At 34.2% G+C, this 20,107-nt stretch overlaps 2 long non-coding RNA genes across 2 annotated transcripts; one reads left to right on the plus strand and one right to left on the minus strand.

Annotated features, from left to right (window-relative positions):
- Window positions 1-670: 670 nt before the first annotated feature.
- LOC309500634 lies at window positions 671-4,073 on the minus strand. The gene is made up of 4 exons (XR_014206644.1): window positions 3,543-4,073; window positions 3,198-3,281; window positions 3,058-3,110; window positions 671-1,700 (listed from the first exon to the last, which is right to left on the minus strand). It is a non-coding gene; the product is annotated as an uncharacterized lncRNA (long non-coding RNA).
- A 6,192-nt stretch (window positions 4,074-10,265) lies between these two features.
- On the plus strand, window positions 10,266-11,180 carry LOC309501875. The gene is made up of 2 exons (XR_014207023.1): window positions 10,266-10,390; window positions 10,550-11,180. It is a non-coding gene; the product is annotated as an uncharacterized lncRNA (long non-coding RNA).
- The last annotated feature ends 8,927 nt before the right edge of the window (window positions 11,181-20,107 follow it).

The following is a 20,107-nucleotide window of genomic DNA, read 5'->3' on the forward strand; positions in this document are numbered from 1 at the left end:
AATATATGCTATATAAAAACTCCCCTACCTGTACTGTTGATCAACATCTTCTCTTAAAGTTGAAAAATTTTAAAACTTCAAGAAGAACTAACGATGTTAGCCGGCTAATACATGGATAAATGAAACCTCCTCCCCAACACTTCGAGGTTTGAACAAAGTGCATCATGTCCATCCATTCCTGCTCAGGCCAGAGCGCAAATCCATGAAGCTGGAAAGGAGCGGTAGTCCCATGGAATTTTGAACTAACGTTAGCTAACTTCCCGCTTGAGGGCCGAGAACCGGCTTATGTTGTTTACAGACCACGCAGCCTCTGTGTAGCTAGCTAAACGTAGAGTTCAATACACTCAAAAAAATAACTCTTTGAATGAACATAAAAAAATCATGGAAATGATTTCCACATGATTAACTTGCTTTATTTCAGCATTATGCAATTCTGTTATTCCAATTTAATGTACTTACGTTGGGTCAACTTAATTTATTAAGGTGTAAAAAAAATTTAAATGATTCAACTTATTTACTATGGTTGGACACAGCTTAATTTAATAGTGTCAACCCAACTAATTTACTTAATTTGCATCCAACTTATGTGTTTGTTATTTTCATTCATCCATTAATATTTCATTTATTTTAGTGACACATAATTAAATTGATAGACTATAGCTAGCTACACTGAAAAAAATGATTCATTGAATTTACTCAATTTTTTTATCGTAAGTGGTTCCACGCAATGCATTTGTTTAAATGTAGGTACAATCAATTAAGTTGGACTTAATCAATTTTATTTAGTTACCTTAGTATAATTATTTTTTGTAATTCCACCCCTATTTAATCATGTTACTTCTACTAAACTCATTTAGTTGAATTTAATCAATTTTTTTTTGTAATTCCACCCGTTTAATCATCTTACTTCTACTTAAATTATTTATTTATTTTTATTGAGTAGTCAAAATTATTAAGCTAAATCTACTAGTTAAACGTCTAGAGGTATTTAATTGACAGTATGAGGTTATTAAATGGCTTTCAAATACACAGAGAAATTACTTTAATATTTTAAACTTATCTTTAATGACTGCCATCAAATGTAGTGAACGTTTAATAAGTCCTTTTCTTTGTGAATTTAAAAAAAAAAAAATCATAAGTGGGAATAGGCCACAATACATTTGTTTTTGAATCATTAAAACAGTGCCAAAAGCTCAAATGTTGAAAAAAAGTGCCAACAAATAACATTGCATATTCATAAACATAAAAAATGCATCACATGTGGAAACAGGCAACAGCACATTGTTTGTGAATCAATAAAACTGTACAACTCCTAAAAACAAAGTTCTCACATTTCATGCAACAAATTTCATGAGGCTGAACACTCATGCATGTTGCAAAATGATTACAGCATTACACTGTTTTTCAGTCTTTGAAATTTTGGAGGACAGCCTTTCAGAATCCATCTGCAGAATGACTTTCTGAACAAATTCAAAATAGTACTTGAGTTCTTTTGGGTATGCCAAATCAAATGCATAGATTGCACCCAGCATCATTGCACAGGCTTGTGCAAAAGATTTAATCTGCTCCAGAATCATTTCTCCTTCAATAACAATGCCGATGTCATCATACTCTCCAAGAACTCCCCTTTCCTTTTTAATCACGGTGATGCCCATGGTGATGTTTGCCAGGTCTTCCAAGAACTAATTTCTTTGAGTGTCCTATATTTAAATGACAAGAAACTGTTATTAGAAATGGTTTTTGATTCATAACTGTTTGAAAAGTCTATACAATAAAAGGAAATTAGGACCACAACATATATATATAATTATTAAAACAGTAAGATGTTTTAATTTTTTTTAAATATAAATAGAATATGCTGGAAAAGCAAAGAATCTGCAAGAGCTGCAGGATTTTTCTGAAGAACAGTGGGCAGTTTAACAGCTCTGGACAAAAAAGGCAAATAATTGTCACACACACACACACACACACACACAAAACAGTTGTGGATCATTTAGGTAGTCATTTACAAAATTCATACATTATATAGTGTTTGTGCTGGTATCTTAAGCACATTGCGTTTGTCTATAATTGTAACAGCTTTTATTGTTATTAACTAAGCTCAGAAAACAACTAGTTTGGGAGTATACCGGTACCTATTTATCGGTGAAAGACCGTCTCGAGAAGACCGCAGAAGATCAACGCCTACTACATCATTACCACTGTGGCCCTGCTAAAACTGATTTGCGCATGAAAAGTAGTAGGTAAATAACATGCTTGACGCTAACACTGGATTGAGCAACTAAGCAATAAACATGCCTTTGAAGAGTGCAAAATAATGTGCAGTGCCAGGTAGTAGCATGAAAACAATCTGTTATTTAAACTGATTAGCGCAAGTTTTAGGTGAGTTCTGAATCTGGACTCTTGCCAAATGTCCCATTATAATCAACTAACCTTTTATTTACATTGTGTTTGCACTGTTAGTTATGATGAAATCCTTTGTGAGCGCAAAAATCAAGTTGCAATGACTAGATCACAGCATTCACACTCTCATAATGTCTGTGATCGGCTACAATGCTCATCGTTAGGCTTGCACGATATTGAAGAAAAATGCAATATGCAATAGCTTGTTAGGCAATCAGTGGGTGCTTTCACTTAAGTCAATAATACAAAATAGGTGTGCAAGTTCCTCAAACCCAAACTGGGCTCAGGTGCAGGACAAAGGAGGCAAACTGAAGCAAAAAACTAAACGTAATGTCTGATGTCTAAGGAGCCGTTATATCAGTGTGCGGACATTACATTTAGTTTTTTTGCTTCCGTTTACACTTAAGCCTCACAGCAAAGCGTTCAAATCAGAGGGCTAGAATCAGGGAAGGAAAAACTGATTTTATTTCTAAATTATGGCAATTTTTGAAGTAAAATCATACTGACATTGCAAGTGGACCTTTGCAACATTTATAAAACAAAATAATGCAGTTCATGACCCCTTTAAGACCCCTACTATGAGTGATGATAATAATAAAATTGATATATTATAATTATTATAATTTTAATTTATAATAATATAAAATTACTTACTGTGCAAAGTGTTGGAATAATAAAACTCCAGCAACTTAACATCCAATGTCGACCTAAGGTACAAAAAAAAAACACATCCTTAACCAGTAAACAGATTGTTTACTGTAATGAATGATGCTTCATAATGAAACATTACTTACTGTGCAAATCGTTTGAAAAAAACTCTGGGACTGGACTGAAAACGTGAACCTGGAATCTCTGCGTCACTCATGCGCAGACAGCACCTCAAATGAAAGCATGCAAGCACAAAATGATTATTATTGTTTGTTCTGGAATCTGGATACATTTTCATACCACACCATTAAAGCTAGTGAAACTAGGGGTTGTCTCAGTCAGTAGTAAAGATTAAAAAAGCATAATGTAACCAAATGTAAATGCTTTAGCGTTGAGCATATTATATTATGCTTCATAACCACTATTTTCTTTAACCAGTCAATAGATTGTTAACTGTAATGAATGATGCTCCATAATGAAACATTACTTACTGGAACCTCAGTGTCACGCATGCGCAGACAGCACCTCAAATGAAAGCAAGCACACAATGATTATTATTGTTAGTTCAAGATATATACTGAACATACCACAACCACACAATAAAACTAGCGAAAATAGGAGATGTTTCAGTAGTAAAGATGTTTGCTTAAATCACAGGATCATAATTACAGGTACATATTTACAGGATCCCTATTGTTAACTTGTGTCACTGAAAGATTCAGAAATCCAATGCTATATTTTGAACTTTACCAATATGAAATTATCCACATATTATAAAATACTACAGCACACACAGTCGTTGACTGACAAAGTAACTTACAAGGAAGCAGAAACACAATCTCCCCCTCATTGCTTCAAAAACCCATAATCGCTAACTGAAGTTTTAATTTTTCGGTAACATGCAAACCGTATAACGATTAACTTAGAGGCCTTTCCCACAGAAGTCGTTTTCCACTCCATAGTTTTTCTATGTAAGCACACGCTAAATTGACGTGTTTGCGCCGCGAGTTCACCAAAGTCTTTTTCAGGGTGCGGTAAAGTAGGTTTTATGTTGGACATTCGTTAGACATTCGATCTTTTCTGCAGCATTAATTGATATGTAATGGCTTAATAGTCGTGGATGATGCTGTATCTCGTCTAGGTCACATTGTAAAGCATAATGTCAAAAGTGAATTTTAATATTATTCGATGATGTAATTGTTTTAAGAATTGGAAATGAAAAAGTCCTCACAACTATCCCCACTTGGGCACTTCAAGTTAGGGAGTGTCTCAAAAGTGCCAAATCAGCAACAAAGTTTGTAAAGTATGTGCATTATTCCACAAAAACACTAAAAACGTGATCCTTTTACGTATGTAGTTGATGTTAGTAAATGGATTAAAAATAGAATAAGCCAATTTTTAACTTGTATATGATTTATATATCTGTTATACATATGTAATTAAACTGAATGTTTTAAATTAAATACATCTAGGCTATTTAACTTTGTGGTTGTTTTATGTAAATACCTCAAATGACCAACAATGTATTTATACACACATGCAGCATATAATACACAACTTAGATTGGTGAAAAATGATGATGTCACACCACATGTAATGTATTCACCAACCCTTGGAGCACACCATACACGACTTGGATTTGGAAAATGCCATTTGGTGTATTTTTAATGAATTTTTGAAATACGCAAATCTATATAACTTCCTGGTCATGTGACCTGATGATGTCACACCACATGAAATGTATTCACCAACCCTTGGAGCACACCATACACGACTTGGATTTGGAAAATGTCATTTAGTGTATTTTTAATGAATTTTTTGAAATGCGCAAATCTATATAACTTCCTGGTCATGTGACCTGATGATGTCACACCATATGGGATTTATTCACCAACCCTTGGAGCACACCATACATGACTTGGATTTGGAAAATGTCATTTCGTCAATTTTTTATGAATTTTTGAAATACGCAAATCTATATAACTTCCTGGTCATGTGACCTGATGATGTCACACCACCTGTGATTTATTCACCAACCTTTGGAGCACACCATACACGACTTGGATTTGGAAAATGTCATTTCGTCAATTTGTAATGAATTTTTGAAATACGCAAATCTATATAACTTCCTGGTCATGTGACCTGATGATGTCACACCACCTGTGATTTATTCACCAACCTTTGGAGCACACCATACACGACTTGGATTTGGAAAATGTCATTTCGTCTATTTGTAATGAATTTTTGAAATACGCAAATCTATATAACTTCCTGGTCATGTGACCTGATGATGTCACACCACATGTAATGTATTCACCAACCCTTGGAGCACACCATACACGACTTGGATTTGGAAAATGTCATTTCATCTATTTTTAATGAATTTTTGAAATGCGCAAATCTATATAACTTCCTGGTCATGTGACCTGATGATGTCACACCACATGTAATGTATTCACCAACCCTTGGAGCACACCATACATGACTTGGATTTAGAAAATGTCATTTCGTCTATTTTTAATGAATTTTTGAAATATGCAAATCTATATAACTTCCTGGTCATGTGACCTGATGATGTCACACCACTTGGAATGTATTCACCAACCATTGGAGCACACCATACACGACTTGGATTTTGAAAATGTCATTTCGTCTATTTTTAATGAATTTTTGAAATATACAAATCTATATGATTTCCTGGTCATGTGACCTGATGATGTCACACCACATGTAATGTATTCACCAACCCTTGGAGCACACCATACACGACTTGGATTTGGAAAATGTCATTTAGTGTATTTTTAATGAATTTTTTGAAATGCGCAAATCTATATAACTTCCTGGTCATGTGACCTGATGATGTCACACCATATGGGATTTATTCACCAACCCTTGGAGCACACCATACACTACTTGGATTTGGAAAATGTCATTTCGTCAATTTTTAATGAATTTTTGAAATACGCAAATCTATATAACTTCCTGGTCATGTGACCTGATGATGTCACACCACTTGTAATGTATTCACCAACCGTTGGAGCACACCATACACGACTTGGATTTGGAAAATGTCATTTCGTACATTTTTTATGAATTTTTGAAATACGCAAATCTATATAACTTCCTGGTCATGTGACCTGATGATGTCACACCACTTGGAATGTATTCACCGACCCTTGGAGCACACCATACACGACTTGGATTTGGAAAATGTCATTTCGTCTATTTTTTATGAATTTTTGAAATACGCAAATCTATATAACTTCCTGGTCATGTGACCTGATGATGTCACACCACTTGGAATGTATTCACCAACCCTTGGAGCACACCATACACGACTTGGATTTAGAAAATGTCATTTCGTCTATTTTTAATGAATTTTTGAAATATGCAAATCTATATAACTTCCTGGTCATGTGACCTGATGATGTCACACCACTTGGAATGTATTCACCAACCCTTGTAGCACACCATACACAACTTGGATTTGGAAAATATAATTTTGTCTATTTTTAATGAATTTTTGAAATACGCAGATCTATATAACTTCCTGGTCATGTGACCTGATGATGTCACACCACATGTAATGTATTCACCAACCCTTGGAGCACACCATACACGACTTGGATTTGGAAAATATAATTTTGTCTATTTTTAATAAATTTTTGAAATACGCAAATCTATATAACTTCCTGGTCATGTGACCTGATGATGTCACACCACTTGGAATGTATTCACCAACCATTGGAGCACACCATACACGACTTGGATTTAGAAAATGTCATTTCGTCTATTTTCAATGAATTTTTGAAATATGGAAATCTATATAACTTCCTGGTCATGTGACCTGATGATGTCACACCACCTGGGATTTATTCACCAACCCTTGGAACATTTTTACAGGTTTTCAATTTTTTATTTTTTTCTAATTGATATTAAAAGAGGACTTTGACAAAGCTGTGAAATTAGATTGATTTCACAAGTAATGACCATTCACATTAAGAAATACATGTTTTGTCATATTTTCATAGAGGAAAAAGAAATTAAGTGCACACAGTTAGCTCATGACATCCCTTTATTGAAGAAAACATACAGAAGTTAAACAATCAAGAGTTTTATTTAATTTTCGTCTGTTTCTTTAAATATTAACAAATGTGAACTTATGGTATTGGGATTTTGTAATATCACCATTATGTAGGCTAGTATAACAGTGAAAAAAGTAGTTGCATGTCTTATAACTGTAAAACCAAATGCTATATTTCAAAAGGCACCAGAGTTTTTACTAAAATGCAATTTTCATGTTAATAACATACCAATTACACTTATACACTCATAAATAGGTTTTACTTTGTACAATAATAATTTCTTCCTCCACAAAGGATTAATGCACAATTTGGAATAGTAAATAAATCAAGGTTAGAAACAAAAACTTTTTTTAATGACAATTGGTTTGGGAATTTTGGTTGTGGAAATTGATTAAAGATGATGGTATCTTTAGTTTTATAGAATTTACTAATATTTAGCTAATATTTAATTGTATGCAATTCCCAGAGAACTTTTGAGGCTTATTGGATTAGAGACACTTGAAGTGCTACTTCCCAATTTAGGCTGAATAATAAAAAAATTTTAAGTTACGGATGTAATAATTGCCTATGCTCCATTGTCTAAACAAAATATATTCTTGATGTTACAAATACATTGAACTTTCTGTTCAAGAAACATGTTTTAGATTGGAGTAAATTATAGATGACACCTCATAGATATTCTATAACGAACAAAGTTAATGAGTTTTCATAAGATACATAACACTGAGTAGTAGGCCTACACTCATTAGACACTTGTGCTTTAAAGTTGATGTGGAAGACAATTGTATATGTTATGCCCATGAGCCACTCATATTGAAGCTGATATTGTTTTGAAGAAAGTGATATTTAAATGTTTTACAATTGATATAGATAAATATTTATATATTTATATAAAATCAATACGAACCATGCAACTGTTTAGTATTATTATGTATTTAATGTTTAAAAAAAAAAAAAATCCATTGCCACTATACATTGTTTTGATGTTTTCTAAAAAAGAGAAAAAAAAGTCTTTGATACATCAAACAAACAAATAAAATAAATTAATATATAAATAGAAGGACATCTCTATTCATATAAGATGTGACGTGATCTATCATTTTGATATCACAATGTTTATTTATAATGCTTCATTCTCTTTCTCTAAAGTAATGACTAAAAATGTTTGATTTTTTGTTTTGATAAAAAAAATTATATATATATACATATATATATATATATATATATATATACACATATATACACTACCGGTCAAAAGTTTTAGATTGGTAAGATTTTTAATGTTTTTAAAAGAAGTATCTTCTGCTCACCAAGGCTGCATTTATTTGATTAAAAATACAAACAAAAACAGTCATATTGTGAAATATTATTACAATTTAAGACAGCCGTTTTCTATGTGAATATATAGTTAAGTGTAATTTATTCCTGTGATCAAAGCTGAATTTTCAGCATCATTACCCCAGTCTTCAGTGTCACATGATCCTTCAGAAATCAGTCTAATATGATGATTTGATGCTCAAGAAACATTTATGATTATTATCAATGTTGAAAACAGTTTTTTACATTTTTATTTCATGATGCTATGATGAATAGAAAGTTCAAAAGAACAGCATTTATCTGAAATCTAAAGCTTTTGTAACATTAAACACTACCGTTCAAAAGTTTGGGGTCAGTAAGAATTTTATTTTTATTTTTGGGGGAAAGAAATAAAATAAATCAATACTTTTATTCATCAAGGATGAGTTAAACTGATCAAAAGTTACAGTAAAGACATTTATAATGTTAGAAAATATTCTATTTTAAATAAATGCTGTTCTTTTGAACTTTCTATTCATCAAATAATTTTTTACACAACTGTACATTTATTTTCTGAATTTTTTACTGAAAAACATGCAGTTAATTATATGCATGATTTGTTGTGACTATACGTCACTGCATCAGCAACTACACAGTTACTGTCTGTTAAATAAAGCATCATGCAGCATAACATCTGTGTTTCTCTGCTCATCCTGAACTGAAGCTCAGGCTCTACTCTTCAACACAATGGTGACACACGAAACAGAAACAGACACACAGAAACACTTTAAACCCCAACAGGACATTAAACACTAACAGATCTCTCAGGATCTCAGCATCTTCACTTATTACAATCCAGACTTTATTTATTTCATACTAACATTCTTATTGAGGATTAACAGAGGTTTAGAAGTTGAAGTTTTATTGAAAAGAATAAAGTTTGATGTCACCATGATGGAGATCAGTGTTTGCTTTAGTTGGGCTCTTGAACTTTTAGTGTTTAACTTTAATGTGTCTCTGGCTGCATTAACTGTGTGTCTCTGATGCATATTAGTAATTGTAGCAATCCAAGAGAAACTCAGATCAGATGATGTTGGTCACTTTTTAGTGATAATAGTCATCATGTAGTGTCCTGCTTTATTAATACCACCTGAAATGAAATATCTGATTAAGTGGTTAATTATTAGTTGTTCATTTTGCATGATATAATTGCTATAGAATATCCTGCAGTGCTGTCATACTCAGATTTTATGAAGTCATTATACAGAAAAGCGTATGAATCACAACAATGGTGACAATGAAAAAAAATCTGAATTACTATAAAGTCACAAAAAGGCTTTGTTGGTTGTCACCATTGTTGAGTTTCATATGTTGATTCTTGATGTCTCTATACTACTAAAAAAATGAACCAGCTCAAAACTTTTTCTGTACAATATATATATATATATATATATATTTTTTTTTTTTCTATTATAATCACTCTATTATATAGAGTGTTATAATACTGATGGCACAATATTTCAAGGATTATGTGAAAAATTATGACATTAATTATAGACTTTGTATAAAACTAAACTCAATCAACATATTATGAAATCTAAGCTAATATATTCAGAGATTTGACTGACACATCAGTGAATCAGATCATCATATGATGACTATAACATCATCAATGAATAACCAAGATCATCTGATATTTTCTCCAGTATTTATTGCTATAACAAATGTGTATCAATTACACAGTTAAAGCAGCCAGAGAAAAATAAAAATTATAAACTCAAGGGTCATGAGCCCAACTAAAGCAGACACTGACAATCATGGTGACATCAAAATTATTTTAAAGTTTTTTACACTTTATTTAAATTAGCATATTATACTTAAATTTTATGGTTTTTGTTTGGCAGCCGCAGCTGCCAGTCATTTGACCCTTTTTTTTACGATTTTTTTTTACAATGAAGGTGTTTGATCATAATAATACAGGAAATACCTGTGAAATAAGTGTTTTTTCGGTTTATTTAAATTAGAATATTTTACTTTAATTTTAAGGTTTTTGTTTGGCAGCCGCAGCTGCCAGTCATTTTACCCTTTTTTTTTAATTTTTTTTTTTTACAATGAAGGTATTTGATCATGATTATTCAGGAAATACCTGTAAAATAACAGTGTTTTTCAGTTTATTTAATTTAGGATGTTTTACAGTTTTTTGGGGAGCTGACAGTCATTTGACCATTTTATCATTTAACTGTTTTGTTTCTGTTAAATTACAGATTATGTTTGTAATTTTACATACATTTTTATGTAATTTAAGAAAACAGAAAAAATATTGTATGAAAAATACAATCAATTTTCTGTATAAAAAATGTGAATAACTGTAATTTGTCATTAATGTCACAATACCTAAAATAACAGCTGAATTTTTATTTTACAGATATTATTTGTAATTTTACAGTGTTTTGAGTACAATTTAAAATTAAAGAAAATGATCGTCAAAAAATCACAGTTATTTTCTGTAAAATTAGGATTTTTTTTTTACAGTGTATGTTATTAACATGAAAATTGCATTTTAGTAAAAACTCTGGTGCCTTTTGAAATATAGCATTTGGTTTTACAGTTATAAGACATGCAACTACTTTTTTCACTGTTATACTAGCCTACATAATGGTGATATTACAAAATCCCAATACCATAAGTTCACATTTGTTAATATTTAAAGAAACAGACGAAAATTAAATAAAACTCTTGATTGTTTAACTTCTGTATGTTTTCTTCAATAAAGGGATGTCATGAGATAACTGTATGCACTTAATTTCTTTTTCCTCTATGAAAATATGACAAAACATGTATTTCTTAATGTGAATGGTCATTACTTGTGAAATCAATCTAATTTCACAGCTTTGTCAAATTCCTCTTTTAATATCAATTAGAAAAAAATGAAAAATTGAAAACCTGTAAAAATGTTCCAAGGGTTGGTGAATAAATCCCAGGTGGTGTGACATCATCAGGTCACATGACCAGGAAGTTATATAGATTTGTGTATTTCAAAAATTCATTAAAAATTTACGAAATGACATTTTCCAAATCCAAGTCGTGTATGGTGTGCTCCAATGGTTGGTGAATACATTCCAAGTGGTGTGACATCATCAGGTCACATGACCAGGAAGTTATATAGATTTGCGTATTTCAAAAATTCATTAAAAATAGACAAATTGACATTTTCTAAATCCAAGTCATGTATGGTGTGCTCCAAGGGTTGGTGAATAAATCCCATATGGTGTGACATCATCAGGTCACATGACCAGGAAGTTATATAGATTTGCGTATTTCAAAAATTCATTAAAAATAGATGAAATGACATTTTCCAAATCCAAGTCGTGTATGGTGTGCTCCAAGGGTTGGTGAATACATTACATGTGGTGTGACATCATCAGGTCACATGACCAGGAAGTTATATAGATTTGCGGATTTCAAAAATTAATTAAAAATAGACGAAATGACATTTTCCAAATCCAAGTCGTGTATGGTGTGCTCCAAGGGTTGGTGAATAAATCCCATATGGTGTGACATCATCAGGTCACATGACCAGGAAGTTATATAGATTTGCGTATTTCAAAAATTCATTAAAAATAGATGAAATGACATTTTCCAAATCCAAGTCGTGTATGGTGTGCTCCAAGGGTTGGTGAATACATTACATGTGGTGTGACATCATCAGGTCACATGACCAGGAAGTTATATAGATTTGCGTATTTCAAAAATTCATTAAAAATAGACGAAATGACATTTTCCAAATCCAAGTCGTGTATGGTGTGCTCCAAGGGTTGGTGAATAAATCCCAGGTGGTGTGACATAATCAGGTCACATGACCAGGAAGTTCTATAGATTTGCGTATTTAAAAAATTCATTAAAAATAGACGAAATTATATTTTCCAAATCCAAGTCGTGTATGGTGTGCTCCAAGGGTTGGTGAATACATTACATGTGGTGTGACATCATCAGGTCACATGACCAGGAAGTTATATAGATTTGCGGATTTCAAAAATTCATTAAAAATAGACGAAATGACATTTTCCAAATCCAAGTCGTGTATGGTGTGCTCCAAGGGTTGGTGAATACATTACATGTGGTGTGACATCATCAGGTCACATGACCAGGAAGTTATATAGATTTGCGGATTTCAAAAATTCATTAAAAATAGACGAAATGACATTTTCCAAATCCAAGTCGTGTATGGTGTGCTCCAAGGGTTGGTGAATAAATCCCAGGTGGTGTGACATCATCAGGTCACATGACCAGGAAGTTCTATAGATTTGCGTATTTCAAAAATTCATTAAAAATTGACGAAATGACATTTTCCAAATCCAAGTCGTGTATGGTGTGCTCCAACGGTTGGTGAATACATTACATGTGGTGTGACATCATCAGGTCACATGACCAGGAAGTTATATAGATTTGCGTATTTCCAAAATTCATTAAAAATAGACTAAATGACATTTTCCAAATTCAAGTCGTGTATGGTGTGCTCCAAGGGTTGGTGAACAAATTCCAGGTGGTGTGATATCACCTGTTTCTATAAGATAAAATGAAATTTTGGGAGTACAATGTAATAACCATGTACCCATTCATAGTGAATATCCCATGCACAGCTTAAAACTATCTAAGCCTATTTGACAAAAAATAGGTTGTCCACTTAATTCACATCTTTACATTTTATTAGTATGCTTTGCGTGGTTTCGCACCTTGGAATGCTTATTTGTGTGTGTGTGTGTGTGTGCAGTTTTGAGACAGTCCCTTAATTTGCTTGGCGAATGTCTAACGAATGTCCAACATAAAACCTACTTTACCGCACCCTTTTTCAGCCACTGAAAACGCCAGGCGCTCGGCTAAAAACACCCAGCTGCTCTAAAAGAAATAATAGATCAAATATTACCCGTCCAGAACGATTTATATCTCACGTGTAACCACCAAAGACACATTAGAAGCCGCAGCAAATTCTTTAAGGACTTAGGTATAACCAGATTAACCGGGTGTATAACGTTAACGTAAACGGTCTGTTCGGAGGATGACGGTCTGGAGCTCAGAAAACGTTGAACAATTTTTAGGAGCTATCTTTATAAACAAAGACCATATTTGAAGTTTATAAAACTACATTCTCGCCTAAAATATCTTAAAAGTACATACCGTGACATAAAATCAGTAATATTTGAACAATTATGGTGTGCGCGCGCAAAGTATGTGACGGTCGCTGTGTGTTTTTGTCTAGCTGCTATAACGTTAACTTTACATGTTCTGAATCTGAACCAGAGCATTTTATACTCTTTATACAACCAACAAACTATGTATTGTAATAAACAGTGATATATAATAAGAATTATTACTTACTGTGCAAATGGAATGAAAAAACTCCACCTCCAAAAAAATTCAACTCCGACTCTTGCACTACTTGAAGAAGCTGACTGGAAAGGCGCCAAAGATGTGCGCATGCGCAAAGAACCAACTTATTTTTTTTTAAGTGACTTTAATTAATTCACATAGCTAGATTCAAAATGCATGTCATTCTCATAAACCACTGATTTTTTAAAAAATTAAAATCAACAACTAAATTTAAATGATTTAAATGAGCAAAATTTCATTATGCTTAATTTAATTGGGGCCATAATCATTTTTTTCAGTGTATTTGCTAGCAGTAGCACATATTAGCATCTTAAATGCTACGATTTACATGTTCCTTCAACCAAAGCAGTTAAAAGTAATTAAATCAGTCCACAGCCAAACAAAATGCTCCACACTTCTCCACAAGGATAACCCACTGTAATTTAAATGGTTCTAATCATTCCAATGTAATTGAACATTAAACACAATTACACACTATCAAGTCTTCCCCTTTTCTCATTTTCTCAAAAAAACATAAAATAACACTTAATTTTAACATTTATTCTCTCTTAATTCAACCATATGCAAAGCATGCTGGGAACTAACAAGCACTGCCCAGTTTCAGTTAATGCAACACAAATCATTCATGTAATCCAACACAAACGGATTAAGTAAACTTAAATTTTACATATTAAGCAGATTGAACACAATCAAATTAAGTTAGGGCAAAATGGCAGTTGGCGTCGCACTATACTGCCACCATCTGGATGTAAGAATTTTTTACTTAACATAAATGGTTTGTGTTTAGACGACACGTTAGGATTTTGTACTGTTAAGTTGAGACATAATTATGTGGACCTTAATAGAAAAAAACATTTCAAGTCAACAAACACAATTATTATAAGTAAACTAAATATAAATATATCATGTAAAGTGCACAACCTTCCTAGTTCATTTTTTTGAGTGTATAAGACTGACATTGGTCAGTAGCCAATCTGCGTGTTCGGGGCGTGGTTTTGCGAAGGGTCAATTGGACGGAAACCCGCCCAATATGGCAACACTGCACAGGATAATCAATTGTAGAAAAATTCAGTAACTTAGCTAGCTAAACATTTAACCCTTTCGCACGTACGATCACACCGGTGTGATCAGTCTAGGCTGGTCCCTGGAGCGTACGATCACACCTGTGTGATTAGAACGGTCAGTGCATGACGAAGACCTGAAGACCTGGCTGCGCTCTTCAATGTCACAAACCCGACTCAACAGTGTGGCTGTTTGTCATGTTCACAGAGAGAGAATTTATAACTTGGACAAGAAGAAACTGTGTCAAGAATTTGTTCAAGTTACTGATCGGAGCATGCATGTTTTTGGGTCATTTTAGAATCAGTAATAGTTTATTTTGTTTAAGTTACTTTTTTTGGACAATGTACATTGTTTCTTTCTGTATATCTAAACTGCATTGCATGTTTTATTTTGTGCAAATAAACCTTTAACATTTCTTGGTTCGCTTGATTTTTCAGAACATTTTAACCAAATGCTTTCAAAAAGTGGTGGGGACAAAATCAGCCATTTCAAAAAGTGGTGGGGACATGTCCCCAGCGTCCCCAGTGTAAGGCCCCGTTCACACTGCAGGCAAAAGTGGCCCAAATCTGATTTTTTGGGGGTCAAGTGACCAGGTCAGACTTCTTCAGAGGTAGTGTGAACACTCAAATCTAGCCCAGATCTGATTTTTTCAAATCAGATTTAGACCACATACATATGTGGTACTAAATCAGACCCAGATCTGATTTTTTTCAATGCGGCCGCAGTGTGAACAACCAAGGCGGATTTGATGCGACTTTTACGTCAATCTACGTCGACATTTGTCACAATTATGCGTCGGCGATGAAGCCCTAGACACAACAGACATAGATAGTAGCCAGTGTTGGGTATAGTTACTTTGGAAAGTAGTTCATTAGGTTACAACGTTACCATCAATTAAAAGTAATCAGTTATGTTACAGCGTTATCTATTCATAAAAGTAACGCGTTAGAGTACTCATGCGTTACCAAAAATTAAAAGCCGTTTGCAGCGGCTCACACATGCTGCAGCTTAATTGACAGACACAGCCCCCGGCCCCTTTAAATGCACCTAGAAGTCGTGACTCCTGACAATGAATAACGTCAGTCATCCGACTAAATTAACACTGCAGGATAACAATAACAGGAAAGACAGTCAGCAATAGGCTATTCCACATGGCGTTTTATTTATGCATTATCACAGATCATATTAATCAAAATTCGCACCTACCCAGCTCGGGTAGCCTAGGCTACTGTATATGAGCACCATACAAGATAACTCCTGATTTTTTTTCTTTAACTCTAATGCAGTTATCAAAGTGCATCAAGTGTGCTTACTTGTAAACACAACCTGAGGTAAACAGGCTTGCAGATTTAAATCCATTTGAGTTTTTAAATTTGAGGTAGAATTTTTGGCGGTCGACAGAAGCTTTTCACCAACGCAGAGTGTGCATTTTACCGTTATGTTATTTCAGACCGTTCTCATCCCCAAATCGTCATATACTGACGCTTTCAAAATGTCTTCAATATCTGACGCACAAAGCACCCTTTAGCGTCCATATGTGACGCATAACCCTACCACAGACCTAAACCTACCCATAACCGAAGCGTCACATATTGACGCTAAGGGTGCTTTGTGCGTCGGATATTGACGAACTTTCGAAAGCGTCAGTTACATGACGCCTAAACCTACCCATAACCGAAGCGTCTCATATGGACGCTAAAGGGTGCTTTGTGCGTCGGATATTGAAGAATGTTTGAAAGTGACGATTTGGGGATGAGAATGTGTTGGTTATTTTCCTTTTCGTTGACAAATTGAAAATAATGTGAGTACTTCCATAATCCAAACGCTGTTCCCAGATAGCAACATTGTTTCGGCCCAGATCCGGCCCACATCTGGCACTTGTGGAATGCAGATCTGGCCCACATGCAGCGTGGAATGACGGCCCTTGGGTGGCCCACTCCTGTTTGCCAGATCTGGGCCACAAGCAGCCCATAGCAATGCCACATGTCAGCCAAGAGCAAAGAAATAAACCAGAACTGGACCTTATCTGAGCCACAAAGTCTGTGTATATTAAATATGGAGTCATTTCAGCCTTAATAAGCCTGTTAACAAGCAGAATCACTGAAGGAAAGAAGAGAACAGAAAAAGAGACGAGCAGAAACACAAGAACTACAACTGACTTCAGACACAGCCTTAGATGAAATCAACTGAAGAGAAAAGAAGACATTACATCTGTGAAGATCTCAGCAGAGGAGGATTAAACAACTCCACAAACAGCATTACCAGCTTCACTTATTACTAACCAGACTGACTTTATTTCTGTCAGACGTCTACAGAAGTTTTTATTGAGAATGAACAGAGGTTTAACTCTGTGTTTCATTTGAAGTCACCATAAGAGTGACTAGTGTTTCCATTAGTTGGGCTCTTAACTCTTATTATATATCTTTTGTCTTTTTTGGCTGCTGTGACAGTGTGTTTGTCAAACACATTTGCAGCGGCAAAGAAAGCTAAAGTGAAATGAGATCAGGTTATTATGGTTATCTGTTGATGGATTTATAATCATCATGAAATAACCTCATTCACTGATGTCTTTTGAATCTAACAATTGTGTTGATCCATTAATATATTCACATAACAAACCCTGTGTTACTGCAGCATGAGATCCAACAATATTTTAACATATTAGTAAGTTTAAATCTTTTTACAAACATGAATTAAAAAAATTATTTTATGCTGACACACACAGATATCAACAATCAGCATATGAATCTCAACAATGGTGACAATCACAAATATTTAGATAAACAGATTAATTCAGAACATCACTGAAAAGCTACTAATTCACAACAAAACCAACAGCAAAAAATAAAAGCAATTTTTTAGAATTAAACAAAATAATAGGACAATTCAGCTGCATAATTTATTCATGTTGCAATGCATGCTGGGAGTTTTGTACTATGCTGGTACCCAGCATGCATTGCAGCAAGGTTAGGTACTTCAAGGTACTTTTGATTGTCACCATTGTTGAGATTCATACGCTGATTGTTGATGTCTGTGTGTGTCATATTACGTTTATTTTTTCGTGCTCATGTTTGTTAAAGTGTTCTAACTGATTGTTATAATATTGCTAGATCTCATATTGCAGTAACATAGGGTTTGTGTTGTGAAAATATTAATGGTTCAACACAATTGTTAGATTCCAAAAACATAAATGAAACAGGTTATTTCATGATGATTATAAACCCATCAGTAGATAATCATCATCATCTGATCTCATTTCACTTAAGCTTTCTTTGCTGCTGTAAATGTGTTTGACAAACACACTGTCACAGCAGCCAAAGAAGACAAAAGATATAATAAGAGTTAAGAGCCCAACTAATGGAAACACCAATCACTGTTAAATGACTCCATATTTAATATACACAGACTTTGTGGCTCAGATAAGGTCCAGTTCTGGTTTATTTCTTTGCTCTTGGCTGACATGTGGCATTGCTATGGGCTGCTTGTGGCCCAGATCTGGCAAACAGGAGTGGGCCACCCAAGGGCCGTCATTCCACGCTGCATGTGGGCCAGATCTGCATTCCACAAGTGCCAGATGTGGGCCGGATCTGGGCCGAAACAATGTTGCTATCTGGGCAGGCAAGACTGTCAGCTGGCCTGGCTGTGTTGATGGCTGATTTAGTCAGTAGACAGTTCCTGGCAACTGTTAATTACAGCCTTCAGGAACCGTTAAGCAGAACTAAATGAATATTAATATTACTGGTAAAGTTACCGGGTACTGGACATTTTCTCACTGGTTCCCAACTCCCAACATACACACGCACACACATCTGTGTAACTGTCATTGTCCCGTAACCAACGTCAGCTTTGCTTTATCTCATCTCATCCCATCTCACCAACAGTTTAATACTGTTACTCTCACATCCAAAACGTCGTCTTTTACGTCGCGGACTTAAAAAAAAAAAAAACAGACGCAAAAAAAACACCAACTAATAATTCACTCAATTCTCATTGGCTACCCACCAATGTGGCAGGTAGATTGACAGTTTTACCCGCCAATTGCAAAATTCACCCGCATTTGGCGCGTGGTCGGGTGTTAATTTCAGGCCCTGCATACAACTAATAGATTTAATCGGTTATACTTTATAACTCGCATACATTTCCAAAAAGACAAAAAAGTCCCGAATATTGCATAAATGGAGCATTGGGGTTTTTGAGCCGATGAGCGCCCTCTGGTGGAACATTGAAGGATTGTTTGTGTGACAGTTCTGATGTTTTCCTCTAGTTACGTGATGTAAGGAAGTACAGGGCATATAAACTAAAAAAATATGCCTGTGAGTTTGATGTAATGACAAAACATGGTTTCACGTTATTTTTATTTTTATCGGCCGTCGCCATCGCTACATTTAGGGACGAACAAGAATTCTGTGAGAATGAAAGTTGTAATGAAAGAGAGTTCGATAAGAGTCACTTTTATAGCAATGGAGAAATATCACTGGCATTATCACATAAACTACTAGTTAAGATACAGATATGAGTGCCAACATGCTATTTTACACGTTGACTATGTTTTAATCACTTCTGTGTGTTTTACAGATGCTCTGCCTCTTGATGAGGTTGATGGTAATGTTATTCGTACTGTGAAGAGAAGTGTGTTTTCAGAGTCTCAGCCCTCTCCTCTGAAAGAGCCCCTGACACACACTGGCTGCTGTGTCACAGGTCAATAAACCCATCCACTCATCATCATTTACAGAGAACTTGTGCATTACTGCAGTCAAACCTGGGGATATTGTTGCAGTAACTGTGTATATGTGATTTATGAAACAGAAAAATACAATGGAACTAGTGCCATCTAACCACCAGTCAAAAGTTTGGTCACACCCACCCATTCTTTATCATTTTTCTTGTCCACATTTTAAAATATTAATAAATTAATCATCATCATCACCACCAATAACATTGTCGTCGTCAGCATAATTTTGAACGTATTCAGGCTGTTGTTACAAAGAAGTACACTTCATCATACTTTTAAAAAGAGAAATTCTGAAAATAATATAGGCTACTTTAAAAGAATATACTTTGGTGCAAACTGAATATAATGTTTCGGACACTTAATTGCATCATGTTAATTGAAATTAAATGAACATTTATTATAGTTTTTAATTTACATGAAATTTAGTTAGTTGAACTTAAGTGTTCTTCTTTTGACCCACTTAAGCAGGACTAAAGGCACACTATGCAAGATT

Source organism: Leuciscus leuciscus (genome assembly GCF_965113295.1).
Source record: "Leuciscus leuciscus genome assembly, chromosome: 6".
Taxonomy (NCBI): Eukaryota; Metazoa; Chordata; class Actinopteri; order Cypriniformes; family Leuciscidae; genus Leuciscus; species Leuciscus leuciscus.